Raw genomic sequence first — 16,296 nt, forward strand, 5'->3', positions numbered from 1 at the left:
AAGGCAGATTCATAATCCCTCTAATATCTCTACTAACATGGATGTGTTCTTAATCCACAGACTGAGATTTAGAAGTGAATTCTTGTCACAAAGAGGTTCTAAAATGAAGGGAGTTCCAGAAGAAATTACTTAAAAGTTAGCCAAAGCAAATAGTCACTGTGCAACTAACTAAAGTCAACAACAGTTAGGCAAGTGTGTGCACTAGACAAGTTTTAACACGTATTCTGTCCTCAAAAGACAAGTTGCCACTTAGTTGGCCGAAATATTTATTTGTCATTATGAAATGCAGTATCTCAGCAGACACCCTACAGGTCAAGTCTTAATTGAGAATCTATGATCTGTCCCTATGCAATGAGAAAGCGGGAAGAAATATAATAGGACAAGGTGGCACAGGCTGATAGGTTATTTAACCATAACCTGATTCTGTTGCTCCCCTGAAAGACCCTGTATTCCTCTGCACATAAATTATGCTTCCATGCTCCTTCCTTTCCTCCTTTTGTCTTCTTCAGCATCATCTTCTAGAACCTTTGCTATTAGTCCAAACTGTACTAGACAAAAGGGATCACAAATGAATAGGACATTATCCCAACACTCCATATCTAAAAGAAAGTAGAAAAAAGTAGATTAGTCCATTTCATTCATTCCTTTATTCAGTAAAACTTACAATGAACACTTACTATATTTGGTACCATGTTACTGGAGGTAGAGTTGAATGAACACAGAACTGACCATTAGGGAGTTCACCCTCTATCAGGGGGAGTGGACATGTAAACTAAGGCATGGGGTATAACCTATGGCTTCCATGGTAGGTGCACACACAAGGGCCTGCGGGCACAGCACGGAAGGAGTGTTTCTTTTAATTGGGAACACTGAGATTTGGAAAGGGTTTCATGTAGGACGTGATGCCTAGGTCACATCTCTAAAGGAAAGTAGGCAATTTGCAAGTGAATGAACCAGGAGGAGCAATTACAACATTTCCAAACACAACAGCTAGGGATTTTACAGGGTCTAATTCTGTAAGCAAAGGGGACTCATTTAAAAGCTTAGAGTAATGGAATCATATAACCAGAATTGTTGTTCAAAAATATCACTCTAAAGCAGGTTTAGTGGGTGATTTGGAGAGGGTAAGTCCACAGGCGAGGAGAGCAGTTAAGTGATTAATGCCGTATTTTGGGAGATGATGAACACTTGTGTGAGGCAGTGATTGTGGAAATAGGAAACAGAATGTTAAGAATAACTCATCCTCCAATTAAATGTTAGGAGTAAAACTGGAAGTTATTTAAAATGACTTCTGTTTTGAGTGACTAGGTAAATGGTTACATCAATCAAAGCAGAGAGCCCAAGAGATTGTATAAACTTTGCAGGAAAGATAATGAGTTCATGTTGGGGTAAATACTTAAAAATATCTATTGATTATAAGCTAGACACTCTTTTAAGCAGTAGCTAACTGCTTCATAAAAGCAAGGGTTCAAGGAGACAGAAGATAAACTACAAATAAATACATAAACAGGATCACATTTGATAGTGAAAGCTGCAAGCAAAAGCTCCATGTAGAAATGTTCAGTGAGCATGCATCTGTGTATGGCAGGCAGGGAACCATGAGTATGTCTTGGCCGAGTTGCATGTCTATGAGTCAGCATCAGATCACAAGTGGCCATTGATGTGACAGCAGTGAATGAGAATTCCCAAGAAGAAGACAGAGGGAGCATAGAGGTTTGGGAAACAGCAACATGCAAACAAAAGATAATAATACATGGCTGAAATGCCAGCATTGATGGCCGTGCATAAATTGCTCTAAAAACTTTGAGGAAAGAGCTATTGATTGCGCTCGCATTTGTTAGTGAAGGCTTTATCAGAGGGAAAATATCTGCGTAGATGTATTGAAATCTTCTGAACACTCAAGAAGATAAAGGGAAGTCCAGGCAGAAGGATCCATGTTAGAAACGAAAGAGAGAGTATGGTGGGGAGAGGAGGTGGTCAGGAGGGAGATACAGGTACTTTGGTAAGGTGGGAGGATGTAGTCTATGAGTGAATGTGTGGCAAGAAATGGAGCTGAAATCGCAGGAGAACCAGCTAAAGCCAGACCAGACCCAGATCTATAAACTACTGCTATTGAATATGCATCACTCAAGTGCTATACTTTGTCCTCTGTGTTAATGTGACTTTGTGTCATGTTCTTATGTAACTTGTGCTTTTTCTTTTTTTGTGTGTTTTAAAATCTTGACTCTCTAGTAATCTGAATAGCTTTTTATGGACAGTGATCTTTGCTTCCTCTTTTAGTCCTCATTGCCTTTTCCCTCTTGCCTTACGTCATCATGTCCTTCCTCAGTTGACTTTGAGGCTGATAAAAAAAAGTTAAAGAAATAATATATTTCTCAGGTCATAAGAGACTCAGGCTTAGCATTCTTGAAACAAGCTAGCAAAGATGAGGAGATGATTTTTGTGAGATTTTGGGTGGGATTCCTTTAGCTAAGGAATGCTTGTTTGACTGAACAGACAAGTAGGGCAATTGTTGATGGTGAGAAAGAAGCCTTGGCTTTAATTTTCTTCTAAAGTAGAACAATACAAATAGCAAATGTAGAGCTGTAATCGAAGGCAGTAATATTTAAGGGTTACATTTGACTAGAAATCTGATCCAGGATTGCGAGTGTGTGTGTGTGTGTGTGTGTGTGTGTGTGATTTCTTTGAGATCGACATGTCCAAGGGTTGATACAGATAGAAACATTACATCTAAATACACTGCAATTTTTCACACTTAAAAGTCTAATCACTAGAATAAAAGAAGGCTGAGAGGGGCTAGATTTTACCCAAAAAGTATTTTTCGTAACTTTGGCATAGATTGCTCAGAAATAATTTAAAACAAAGCCAATGGAGCTGGAACTGTTAGTCTTACTTACAAAGAAATTCTCATGCTTTACACATGTCAACAGTAGGTACAGTTTCCTAAGAATGTTTTACCTTTGGATCTTTATCAAGCTCCTCTCCCTTCATTACTATATCTTGACAGTTTGTCATACACGAAAAAGGAGACACTGGGTAAGTTTTCACCATTTTGCAGTTTTGTGCCAATGACATTTCAACCTCTTCATCATCCTGCCAAACAAACAATATGTCACAACTGCTAAATAGCTGAACGCCCCCGCCCTATTGTCAACTCATTTTTTCCTTTTCTCCCATAAATACTTGCCTCAAATTTGCATTATTCAGGAAACTATCTAGAGCAAGGCAACATTTTACAGATAAAGAAATTGAGACCCAGACGGATGAAAGGCATTACTCAAGATCATATAGTCTTTTGTGTCAGAACAGGACAGACTAGGTCGCCTCATCTCAAGGCATTTTTCTTTCTTTTGCTTTACATTTTTATTTTATTTTATTTTATTTTATTTTATTTTATTTTATTTATTTAGAGATGGAGTCTCACTCTGTCATCCAGGCTGGAGTGCAGTGACACGATCTCAGCTCACTGAAACTTCTACCTCCCAGGTTCAGGCAATTCTCCTGCCTCAGACTCCTGAGTAGCTGAGATTACAAGCATGCGCCACCACATCTGGCTAATTTTTGTATTTTTAGTAGAGACGGGGATTCACCATATTGGCCAGGTTGGTCTCGAACTCCTGACCTCGTGATCTGCCCGCCTCGGCCTCCCAAAGTGCTAGGATTAGAGGCGTGAGCCACTGTGCTTGGCCTTCTTTACATTTTAATTGACAAACAATACTTTTATATATTATGGGGTATAATGTGTTGTTTTGATAAATGTTAACATTGTAGAATAATTAAATCAAGCTGATTAATAAATCAACACCTCACATACTGATCTTTTTTTGTGTGTTTGTGTGGTAAAAACATTTAAAATCTGCTCTTTTAGTAATTTTAAAGTATACTTTATTTATTTCTTATTGTGACAGTTCTGTGCACTAGATCACTAAAGCCATTCCTCTTATATAACTAAAACTTTGTGTCTGTGATTAACATTTCTCTTTACCCTGTCCATCTCTCTTCCCCAGCCTCTAGTAGCCACTACTGTACTCTCTACTTCTAGGAGTTCAACTTTTTTAGATTCCTCATATGAGTGAGATTTCTCTTTCTGTAGCTTCATTCCTCCTCTGGCGTGAGCATGAATTGAGAGCTCTCTGTGACACTATTTGCACATAAGACTAGTATAGATACCCTTTTGTCAATATCCTCTTCTCTTTCACAAGTCTATCCTTTCACTACTTCCCCCCTTTTTTTTCTTCCCATTTAAAATTATAGCACCAATACCTCTGGGCTATCCCTTTTTTCAGAGAGCCTAGATAAGTAAGACTCAGAGTGGGCTGGCAGATGGCTGGGTAGATACAGTAGGGGATTGAGAAGAGGAAGCAGATTTGAACAAGCTAACTTTCCCACCTGGAAGTTATTATTACAGCTCAAAAGATTCTCATCTGAGGCAGAAAGTGGCCTGGGAATGGGGGAGGTGGAAGAGGTGTCAGATTATCAGTGATTTCAATTTCCTTTCTTTAGGGAGAAGTTTGTACTTAGAAAATGAAATGCTCATACTTAGCTGGGCGCTCACAAAATCTTTCCCCTTGCCTCTGGCATAAGACAAGCTGAAGAGAGATATATGACAGTGTACTGGAAAGGGCTGGTCCCCTGTTGGCTCTGCCAGCTCTCTCTGGATTTTCCCTTTGCAACTGGAGGAAGATGCCAAACGCATGCTTCTCTAGGTGCCAAGAAGAAGCAATTTGCACAATGTCTCTTTCATGTTAAGATTACCCACTTTATGCTAAGAATATTGAGGAGAAAATATCCTGGAAATTAGTAGCAGTCGATGAGAGGATAACATATCCCCTGCAACCTCTTCCTTATTATGGGGGAATTGCAAGAACTCTGTGCTACACCAGAAATAAATTACTGCAATTTCGTCATTGCAACATTATGACATTACAACATTATTGCACTAGCTTATGGTTTAGGAAGGAGGTTTCTACAGAATGAGGAGGTCTTTTGTTCCAGTGTCTCCCCAGCCTTTTTTTTTGAAATGGAGTCTTGCTCTTCCCCCAGGCTGGAGTGCAGTGGCATGATCTCGGCCCACTGCAACCTCCACCTCCCAGGTTCAAGTGATTCTCCCACCTCAGCCTCCCGAGTAGCTATGACTACAGGCACATGCCACTATGCCCAGCTGATTTTTGTAGTTTTAGTGGAGATGGGGTTTCACCATGTTGAACTCCTGACCTCAAATGCTCCGCCAGCCTCAGCCTCCCAAAGTGCTGGGATTACAGGCATGAGCCACCATGCCTGGTTCCAATCTCCCTTCAGAACCCTCCCCATTTTGTCATTCCTCTGTCATATTGTCTTGCTGAATGTGGCATATCTCCAGTACCCTCAGTGACAGGAAATTCACTACACACTGAAGCAGTTCACAACAGTTAATGACAGTTTTGATGGTTAAAGTTCTCTATGTTTAGCCAAAATACTGTAGATTTGACTCACAGCTCTTCATTCATCATAGGGAAATTTATCTTCTGGAATTTGGATCCCATGTGCTTAGGAATGAGGAATAGGAAAGGTCTGCTATGATGTACATTTTCATTATTGTAAACACATCCTTAACAAATAATAAAAGTGAGCACAGTATCTAACTTTCTCTAAGAGGCATTAATTAATGTCGCTTGAAGGTCACATGTTACAAAGCAGTGTAGTAAGTTAAAAATAAATAAATAAAATTCTAGTCTGTTAGAGGTTTCCTGAATTCTAATCATCTGATGTATGGATTCTCATTTAAAATTTCTGAAAAGAAAATGAGGATATATAATATAACCTTTTCTGCCTTTGCTCATATTTAATCCCAATAAAGATGCACAGTCCTACTATTTTGGGGATTATGAAGCTGTTGCCAAAACGCTGTATTCTTTTCTTGCATGGCTCTACAGGGTATTTATGCCAAATAAACAAGGCAGTTACTTTTAACTTTTCAAAATAGTTTCATTGAGCTATAGCTGACATACATTAATTTGCACAAATTTAAAACTTCTAATTTGGTAAATTTTGACATAAGTCTACATCCACAAACCCGTCACTGCAATCAAGATAGTTTTCTCATTTTCCTCTGGGATCGCTCCCTCCTGACCTTACCACCTTATTCCTAACGACCAGGCAACAACTGCTCTGCCTTTTGTTTCTAGAGATTGTTTTAAATTTTCTGAACTTCTATACATATGAAATCATACAATGTGTACTCTTTTTGGGGGGGGAGGTCTGACTTCTTTAACTCAACATAAATATTTTAAGATTTATGACTGGGTATAGTGGCTCACGCCTGTAATCCTAGCACTTTGGGAGGCCGAGGCAGGTGGATCATGAAGTCAGGAGATTGAGCCCATCCTGGCTAACATGGGCTAACCCCGTCTCTACTAAAAATACAAAAAATTAGCTGGGCGTGGTGGCGGGTGCCTGCAGTCCTAGCTACTCGGGAGGCTGAGGCAGGAGAATGGCGTGAACACGGGAGGCGGAGCTTGCAGTGAGCTGAGAGCGCACCACTGCACTCCAGGCCTGGGTGACAGTGAGACTCCATCTCAAAAAAATAAAAAATAAATAAATAAATAAATAAATAAATAAATAAAAGATTTATTAATGTTGTTGCTTGTTTCAATAGTGTATTTATTTCTATTGCTAAGTAGCATTTTGTAGCAAGGATATACTATTCACCTGTTGGTGGACATTTGTTTCTTTTCACTTTGGGGTTACTACAAATAAAGCTGCTGTTGACATTTGTGTACAATCTTCATATGAATTTACATTTTTACTTTTCCTGGATGAATACCTAGGAGTGAAATGGCTGAGTAATACTGTAGCAATATTACTTACTGAGTAGTTACTTGATTAAAAACATCCAGTCAAGTTAAGTGATGGCTTCTCCATGCTATGGTGACATAACTATTAGTAGGAAGTTAATTAAAAATTGTTGAATAAACAAATCAATTAATATTTTCTGGACAATTTGCATCTCATCTTCTTTATTTCAATCAAAAACTCAATAAACTCTATACAGTTGTTTATAAAGGAAACTCAAAAAGGTTGGGAAATTTACCTTCCATCACAAAGCTTACAGATTGCAAAGGTAAGATTCAAAGCCAGTAGTGTCTCCAGAACCATTACCCCGCCCCCACTTCATCTATCAATCTTTTTCATCACGTCTTTTTTTATGCCTCAGTGAGGTTTAAGGAGTAGAAGCATTTTTAGCCAGGTGGGTGGTATTTGTTTCTTTTCTTTTCTTTTCTTTTCTTTTAAGTTCTAGGATACATGTGCAGAATGTGCAGGTTTGTTATATAGGTAAACTTGTACCATGGTGGTTTGTGGCACCTATCAACCCCTCATGTAGGTGTTAAGCCCAGCATGCATTAACTGTTTATCCTGCTGTTTTCACTCCCCTACCCACCCCCCAACAACAGGCCCCAGTGTGTGTTGTTCCCCTCCCTGTATATCCATGTGTTCCTATTTTTTGGCTCCCACTTAGAAGTGAGAACATGCGGTGTTTGGTTTTCTGTTCTTATGTTAGTTTGCTGAGAATAATGGCATACAGCTCCATCCATATCCCTGCAAAAGATATGATCTCATTCCTTTTTATGGCTGCATAGTATTCCATGGTGTATATGTAGCACATTTTCTTTATCCAGTATAAAATTGATGGGTATTTGGGTGGATTCCATGTCTTTGCTATAGTGATGCAATGAACAGATGTGTGCATATATTTTTATAATAGAATAATTTATATTCCTTTAAGTATATATCCAGTAATGGGATTGCTGAGTCAAATGGTATTTCTGGTTCTAGGTCTTTCAGGAATCACCACACTGTCTTCTATAATGGTTGACTTAATTTACATACCCACCAACAGTGTACAAGTTCCTGTTTCTTCATAGCCTTGCCAGCATCTGTTTTTTTCTTGACTTTTTAACGATTGCCATTCTGACTGGTGTGAGATGGTATCTCATTGTGGTTTTGATTTGCATTTCTCTAATGATCAGTGATGTTGAGCTTTTTTTCATATGCTTGTTGGTCGCATAAAAGTCTTTTTTTTTTTTTTTTGAGACAGCCTCACTCTGTTGCCCAGGCTGGAGTGCAGTGGTGTGATTCTCAGCTCGCTGCAACCTCTGCCTCCTGGGTTCAAGCGACTCTCCTGCTTCAGCCTCCCGAGTAGCTGAGATTACAGGTGCCCGCCACCACGCCCGGCTAATTTTTTTGTATTTTTAGTAGAGGCGGGGGGTCTCACCATATTGGCCAAGCTGGTCTCGAACTCCTGACCTCAAATGAACCACTTGCCTCAGCCTCCCAGAGTGCTGGGATTACAAGCATGAGCCACTGCACCCGGCAAATGTCTTTTTTTGAGCAGTGTCTGTTTATGTCCTTTGTAGTGGGTAGTATTGGAATAGGAGAAAAAACAAAGACCAAACATGTGAAAATGAAAAATCGTGAGATGTATTTGGGAGACTGCAAAGAGATTAGCCTGCAAGAAGTGAGGATTTATATAGGGAATTAGTGGAGATTGAGCCTGGGATCCACATCCCACCTACAGAAGTTACCACTTTTTCTTCTGAGACGGGGAGAACTGCTATATATTTCTGAGCAAATGTGTGACAGGATGAATTGAAGTAATCAAGCACAGGGTCTGGATTGATTGAGACAGAGTGGTGTCCACTGAAATGCCCACTAAAATCTCTGATTGTGTGGAAGTGACAGTTTGAAAATGAGGATGACAAAAAGAATAGAAGGGAAGGTGCTGGTGTGACAGGCCCTCAGAGAAGAAATGGTCAATATTTTGTGACTAATTAACGAATTGTTGAATTTTACCTTCATAACTTGCCCCCTCTGTAATGGGAGATAAGCCTTGTTTAGTCCTAGGGTTTAATCAGGGAAGCTGATCAGTACTATTTTCTTAGTTAAATAGAGAAAAAGTGTTTACCCACTTGTCTTTATTACTAGGTCCAGTATTGTAAGAATAAACGGTTCTTTTTAGATGACCATGATCTTGTAGTAGCTTTCTTTGGGTGGTACAAATAGAGATAAAAATATAAGATGATTGAAAGGGTCAACTGATTGTGAATAATCTGAAATCATTCTCTGCAAGATGCTGCTGAAAGAATTCTCAGATTGACGTATTGACATTTTCTTCTTTGCTCCCCAAAGTACTGCTCACTAAATTTCAGTTATTGGAAGGCCTGCTATTGTTTGGTACCAGTTATTTGAAGTTTAGCAGCATGAGGTTTATGTTTAAAATGTGTGACTCATGTTTAACCTTGTCAGGTTTTAGATGAAAAGGGGAGTTCAGAAAACACTGGTGTGTAAACAATTGAAATAGCCTTCAAGGAAAAAAAATATGAGACTAAAAGAGCTGTCAAGCTGGGAAAGTCTTAAGAAGAATCTCTGGATAATGGTTTATAATATTATCTTTCCCTAAGGACCCAAGAAATGGAAAATATATTAGTTTTTCGATGAGTAGCTTTTGGCAAAGCACCATCAGTGCACTTCGTTAAAAACATCTTGGTGCCTCAAACCCGCAGGCTGGAATATGTAATGCATATGTTGAAGGTCTGATGGGGCCTTATGAGGAAGTGATCCCTGGGAGACCCCATGAGAAAGATACTCAGAGAAACAGACTTTCCTGCATCCTTCCATGGGTTTTAAAAATCCAGTGAAAGAGTCATTTAACTGCTATGGTTTCTATTTCTTACTTTCTTCCCTCCTCCACCCTCATTTTGCCCCCTGTCCCTCCAGTTGAGGGGGAACATTCCTTATATCAGCCTGGAACTATGCAGTCATGGGTGCAATTGATTTCCATCCCCCAGTACAATCTTTGAGGCTGGAGCTCTGGGGCTGTGCCACAGTCAGAGTGGGTATAGTCTGAGGACAGCCTGGGTGCAGAGAGAATAATTATTGAGTAAGTTTCATGTGAGAGACCATGAATTAAATCATCTACACAATCTTTTCATTTTCTCAACAATCTTATGATGATTTGCCTCCATCATAGTCAAAGGAAAGGGCACAGCATAGCTTGTCAAAGCTTCTCCTGTTAGTGTGAAGCAAGCAGATTTGTCTCACTCTGTAGCAGAAGCTATTGGTACCCCAGCTATAACCCCTCCTCTGTGCAAGGCAGCCAGTGTCCTGCCTGAGAACTTCCAGCGGCAGTACCAAGGTAGGTTGGGTGTTCTAGAGAGCATTCCCTGCACAAAGCAGACAACTGATGGTGGATGATGGAAGTTGGCACATAAATACTCTGACTCCTCTACCCTTTGGATGGGATCACATATTATTGATTTTATGACTCTTCCCCCAGTGGGATTAAGCTCCTGTTATAGTGGTAACTGGGTTGATCACGCATTTGTTGTTGGCCATCTTCCCTGCATTACTTTCCCACCACATTATTAGTGCTTCTTGCAATCAATTCTCACATAAATTACTGGACTCGTAACTTTCCAAGGAAACCTAAACCAGGAAACGCTATAAAGCCAAACATTCTCCTAAAGGCTTCAGGGAAGATAACCTGTTAGACACGTTTATGTGTGTTATGTTTCAGCAGCCTTTCTTAATCTTTATCCTTCATTCTGGATCCCTCTGTTTCAATCCTTCAGGTGACCATGACTTCCTGCCTCCGGATCCTTTCCCCATCCTCATTTTTCTCCAACATTAAAAACTTTCTACTGTCATCGAAGCAAATCAACCTCAGACATGAGTGATTGATAGCTTTTCACTCTGTCAAATGCATTTGCATTTCAAAATAACCTGCTTTTATCCAAACAGATCTCTAGTAAATGCTGGATAAGGGATTTAGGGTTCAGTAGAACCAAAGACCTTCAGGATTTGTGCTATGTAAAAGTCAAAGGAACTGAGGAAGGAAGAAGAAACTCCTTAAAGAAGCTGGGTAAGACATTATCAGAGAAATAACATACGAGTTGGGCTTTGCAAGACAAATAGGACCGAATCAGCCTGCAAAGACAGGGAAACATGTTTGCAGTAGAAGGACTCTGTTTTTTAAATTTTTGAAGTAATTTTTGATTTACCTAAGAATTTCAAAGACAATATAGAGAGCTCCTGTATGCCATTTACCCAGCTTCCCTTAATGTCAATATCTTATATTTCCAGGATGTAGTTAATAAAAACTAACAAATTAATAATGACAAAACACCTTTAGCTATACTACAGACTTTATTCAGATTTCACTAGTTTTTCCGACAATGTTCTGTTTTCTCTTCTAGAATCAAGCCAGGAAACCACATGGCATTTAATCATGTTTCCTTAATCTCCTTCAGACTATGACAATCAATCAGTCTTTCAGAAAGATCCTTTAATTCTCACAATCCAAACAATGTGGGTTTTTCCGAATTATAAGCCCATTCTATAGGTGAAAAAACTGGGTTTCACAAATAAGAAGTGAATACTGAGGGTAACATTTAACTAGAACTAGGACTAGAACCTGTGTCTGCTGCTTAATCAGGAATCATTCTATCATGCCACATTTTTATCTTTTCTCCTCTTCATTTGGACTCTTTCCCATTCCTTCTCTCCTATCATTTATTTTTGGATGTTTTCCTTTATCTGCTCACTTTCTCCATGTTTAGGGCTTCTTCCCTACCATATTTAGGATGAGCAGGCTGGGCAGGAGAAGAGAAAATATCTTCTGGTTTATCACTTCTATGACTGCTAGGTTGGTCATAAGGCTAGTCTTGTCTGGCCTCAAACAGATGGGACTAGCAGACACCTTGAAAAAAGACTGTTGGAAGCAGAGAGGAGTCTTGCTTTTTTATTGCAACAAAAGGAAGACATTCTTTCAGGCCAGGGGAAGCTACAGGTCAGATGCCTTTCAATCATGAAGAGTTCTCTTTCACCAGTGGTTACACATCTTCTTTCTCCCCCATGCCATTGAGCCTTTATTAATTTTGGCCCAGAGTTTTCCTTCTCAAAGTGGATAAAAGGCAAGGAACTGCTGCTCCCCACCTGGAGGGCTAGACTGTAACTATGTCCTGGGGGAGAATGGCACATTTCCAAAATGACCATTGACAGCCAAAGCATTATAATACATGTGGCCTTGTACCATGGGAGGATATAAATCATGTTTCACACCTGGCCCTGTCTGTTTATTAGGAGTTATTTGCAAAGCACTGTGCATACCCTTGTATTCTGTAGTTGATAGTGCTCTCCTTCCTGGAACAAATTTCCTCTAAAACTGAGATTGTAGAGGGTCATCATGAGCTTTATTTATGAATGCAGCTAGGAGACAAAGCCTGACCCAAGGAACTAATGCAGAAAAGCTCTTAGCACAATGGTAAATGAATTTAGAGACCCACACCCTCACACCAAAGGAGTACTTTTCAGAAGCTACAGGGGGTCTATAAAACTGGAAAGCAGGTCATTTCAGCTAGATGTATGGATGACATCACTTTTTTGTGCCTGGGGCTTCTTCTTCCCATTTTTCATTCTCTACTTCACAGCCTGTGATAGACATGTGACTAGATGCTAATAGAACAATAAGAGCCAGGCGCAGTGGCATATGCCTATAATCCCAGGACTTTGGGAGGATGAGGCAGGCAGATTGCTTGAGCCCAGGAGTTCAAGACCAGCCTCGGCAACATGGTGAAAGCCTGTTTTCACTAAAAATTCAAAAATTAGCCAGCTGTGGTGGCGTGCACCTGTAGTCCCAGCTACTTAGGAGGCTGAGGTGGGAGGATCACTTGATTCTGGGAGGTGGAGGTTGCAGTGATCCCAGATGGCATCACTGCACTCCAGCCTGGGTGGCAAAGTGTCTTTAAAAAATGGAAAGGTGAGTTTTCAAAGAGAATTAAAAACTATGTGGGGGAGGTATGTGTGTGCTGGAGAACAGTGGTGGTGAAAGAAGTAGATCCTCTATTGAGGATTAGCCCTTAGAACTAACCCAGTTGGAGCTTCCATTGGCAGAAAAGGAAACAGGTATTAAGGGGGCACTGACTTATTAGCCAGAAGCAAAGTCAGAACTAGAACCAGTCTGTCTACATAACTGATCTCTCCTCTCTAGGAACTGTGCAACTGCAATATTCCAGAGGTCAAGTCTTCTTCAAGCTCAGCCCAGTGAGATCTAAAATTGGGCACTTACCAGAAATTAACAGAAAAGTATGGCAAAAAGGTGAGCGTTCTCAGTAATATTAGTCCTGTATATCCTTTCCAAGTTAAAGTATGTATTAGTTTTCCTATGTAGTAGAAAGGTAAAGTGTTTTATCCCAGTTTATAGCAATAATTAATAGGACCAGGTCTTGTGAGTTGAAGCTCATTGCTTATATTACTAAAATATTGTCTCTCTAATGTATATTATTACCTACAAGCTCCATGAGGGAAACAATAATGTCTGTTTGGGTCATTATTGTTTCTTTAGTACCAAAAACTATTGTTATAGCCTTCCATTTTTTTTTAATTTTATTTTTGTAGACCATATCAGAGTCCACATTTATATGATCTGTGTGCCTATTTATTCAATGTCTAACTCTCTCAGGACACACTGAATATCTTGAGTTCATGGGTCAAGTTTGTTTTGCTTCTCATTGCATCTCTAACTCATAGCAGTAGGATTGCTGGATCATATGGTAGTCCTAGTTTTAGTTTTCTGAAGAACCACCAAACTATTGTCCATTGTGGCTGTACTAATTTACATCCCCACCAACAGTGTATGAGAGTTCCCTTTTCTCCACATCCTCTTCAGCATTTGTTATGGCCTGTTTTTGGATAGAAACCATTTTAAATTGGGTGAGATGGTATCTCATTGTAGTTTTGATTTGCATTTCTCTATGATCAATGATGTTGAGCACCTTTTCAAGTACCTGTTTGCCAAGTGTATGTCTTCTTTTGAGAAATGTTGACTCATATCTTTTGCTCATTTTTAAATCAGATGATTAGATTTTTTTCCTATAGAGTTGTTTGAGCTCCTTATATATTCTGGTTATTTAACTCAATGTGATTCCATCTGTCCATTTTTGCTTTGGTTTCCTATGCTTGTGGGATATTAGACAAGAAGTCTTGTCTTATATCAATGTCCTGGAGAGTTTCCCCAATGTTTTCTTTTATAGTTTCATGTTTGAGGCTTTAGATTTGAGCTTTTACTCCATTTTGATTTATTTTTGTATATGGAGAGAGATGGTCTAATTCCATTTTTCTGCATATGGATATCCAGTTTCCCAAGGACCATTTACTAAAGAGATTGTCCTTTCTCCAATGTATGCTCTTGGCATCTTGTGGAAAATGAGTTCACTGTAGACGTATAGATTTATTTCTAGATTCTCTATTCTGTTCCATTGGTTTATGTGTGTGCTTTTATGCCAGTACCATGCTGTTTTAGTTACTATAGCTCTGCAGTATAATTTGAAGTCAGGTAATGTGATTTCTTCAGTTTTGTTCTTTTTGCTCAGAATAGCTTTGGTCATGTTGGGTCTTTTGTGGTTCCATATTAATTTTAGGATTATTTTTTCTATTTCTGTGAAGAATGTCATTGGTATTATGATACGGATTACATTGAATCTGTAGACTGTTTTGGGCAGTATGAACATTTTAACAACATTGATTCTTCCAGTTCATGAACATGGAATAATTTCCCATTTTTGGTGTCCTCTTCATCAGTGTTTTATAGTTTTCATTGTAGAGATCTTTCACTTTGTTGGTTAATTCCTAGGCATTTAATTTAATTTGTAGCTATTGTAAATGGGATTAGTTTCTTGATTTTTAGATTGCTCACTTTTGGCATAAAAAATGCTATTAATTTTTGTGTGTTGATTTTGTATCCTGTAATCTCACTGAATTTGTTTATCAGTTCTAATAGTTTTTTGGTAGAATCTTTAGGTTTTTCCAAATATAAGGTCACATCATCTGCAAACAAGGATAATTTGACTTCTTCCTTTTCAGTCTGGATGCCCTTTATCTTTCGCTCGTCTGATTGCTCTAGCTAGAACTTCCAGTACTATGTTGAATAACAGTAGCACAAGAAGGCATCTTTTTTTTTTTTTTAATTCCAGATCTTAGAGGGGAGGCTTTCAGTTTATCCCCATTCAGTATGATATTAGCTGTGGGTCTATCATATATGGCTTTTATTGTGTTGAGATATGTTCCTTCTATATCCAGTTTTTTGAGGGTTTTTTTTTTTAATCATGAAGAGATGTTGAATTTTATCCAATGCTATTCAGTTGAAAAGAACATATGTTTTTTGCCCTTCATTCTGTTCATATGATGTATCACATTGATTGATTGGTGTATGTTGAACCATCCTTGCATCCTTGGGGTAAATCCCACTTGGTCATGATGAAGGATCTTTTAAACATGTTGTTGAATTCAGTTTGTTAGTATTCTTTTGAGGATTTTTGCATCAATGTTTTTCAGTGATATTGGCCTGTAGCTTTCTTTTCTTGATGTGTCTTTGTCCGGGTTTGGTATCAGGGCAGTACTGGCCTCATAGAATGAGTTTGGAAGTATTCCCTGTTCCTCCATTATTTTGGAATTGTTTGAGTAGGATTAGCATTAGTTCTTTAAGTGTTTTGGTAAAATTCAGCAGTGAAGCCATTGGGTTTTGGGTTTTCTTTGCCGGGAGAGTTTTTATTATAGCTTCTATTTCATTATTTGTTATTGGTCTGTTCAGGTTTTGGATTTCTTCATGGTTTAATCTTGGTAGGTAGTATGTATGTAGGGAATTTATATGTTTCTTCCAGATTTTCCCAGTTTTTTGGCATATAGTTGTTCATAGTAGTCTCTAATGTTCCTTGGAATTTCTGCAGTGTCAGTTGTAATGCCTCTTTTTTCATCTCTGATTTTATTTATTTAGGTCTCTTCTCTTTTTTCCTTAGGTAGTATGGCTAAAGGTTTGCCAATTTTGTTTATCTTTGCAAAAAACTAGCTTGTTTCATTGATCTTTTATATATTTTTCATTTCAATTTCATTTATTTCTGCTCTGATCTTTATGATCTTTTCTTATACTAATTTTGAATTTGGTTTACTCTTGCATTTCTACTTCTTTAAGATGCATCATTAGGTTGTCATTTAAAGTTTTTCTATGTTTTTGATGTAGGTACTTATTGCTATAAACTTTCCTCTTAGTGCTGCTATTGCTGTATCCCATAGGTTTTGATCTGTTGTGTTTCTATGTTCTTTTTTTTTTCCAAGAAACTCTTAAATTTCCTTCTTAATTTATTTATCAATCCACTGTTCATAAGGAACATATTGTTTAATATCCATGTGTTCATATAGTTTCCAAAATTCTTCCTGTCACTGATTTGCAGTTTTATTCCAATGTGATCAGAGAAGATACTTGATACA

At 38.6% G+C, this 16,296-nt stretch overlaps 1 long non-coding RNA gene across 1 annotated transcript; it reads right to left on the reverse strand.

Moving 5' to 3' along the window:
• Window positions 1-284: 284 nt before the first annotated feature.
• LOC139355648 (uncharacterized) lies at window positions 285-7,241 on the reverse strand. Its single transcript, XR_011606462.1, has 3 exons — window positions 6,847-7,241; window positions 2,959-3,093; window positions 285-599 (listed from the first exon to the last, which is right to left on the reverse strand). It is a non-coding gene; the product is annotated as an uncharacterized lncRNA (long non-coding RNA).
• Window positions 7,242-16,296: the final 9,055 nt, after the last annotated feature.

The sequence above is a fragment of the Macaca nemestrina genome, chromosome 8 (assembly GCF_043159975.1).
Source record: "Macaca nemestrina isolate mMacNem1 chromosome 8, mMacNem.hap1, whole genome shotgun sequence".
Classification (NCBI taxonomy): domain Eukaryota; kingdom Metazoa; phylum Chordata; class Mammalia; order Primates; family Cercopithecidae; genus Macaca; species Macaca nemestrina.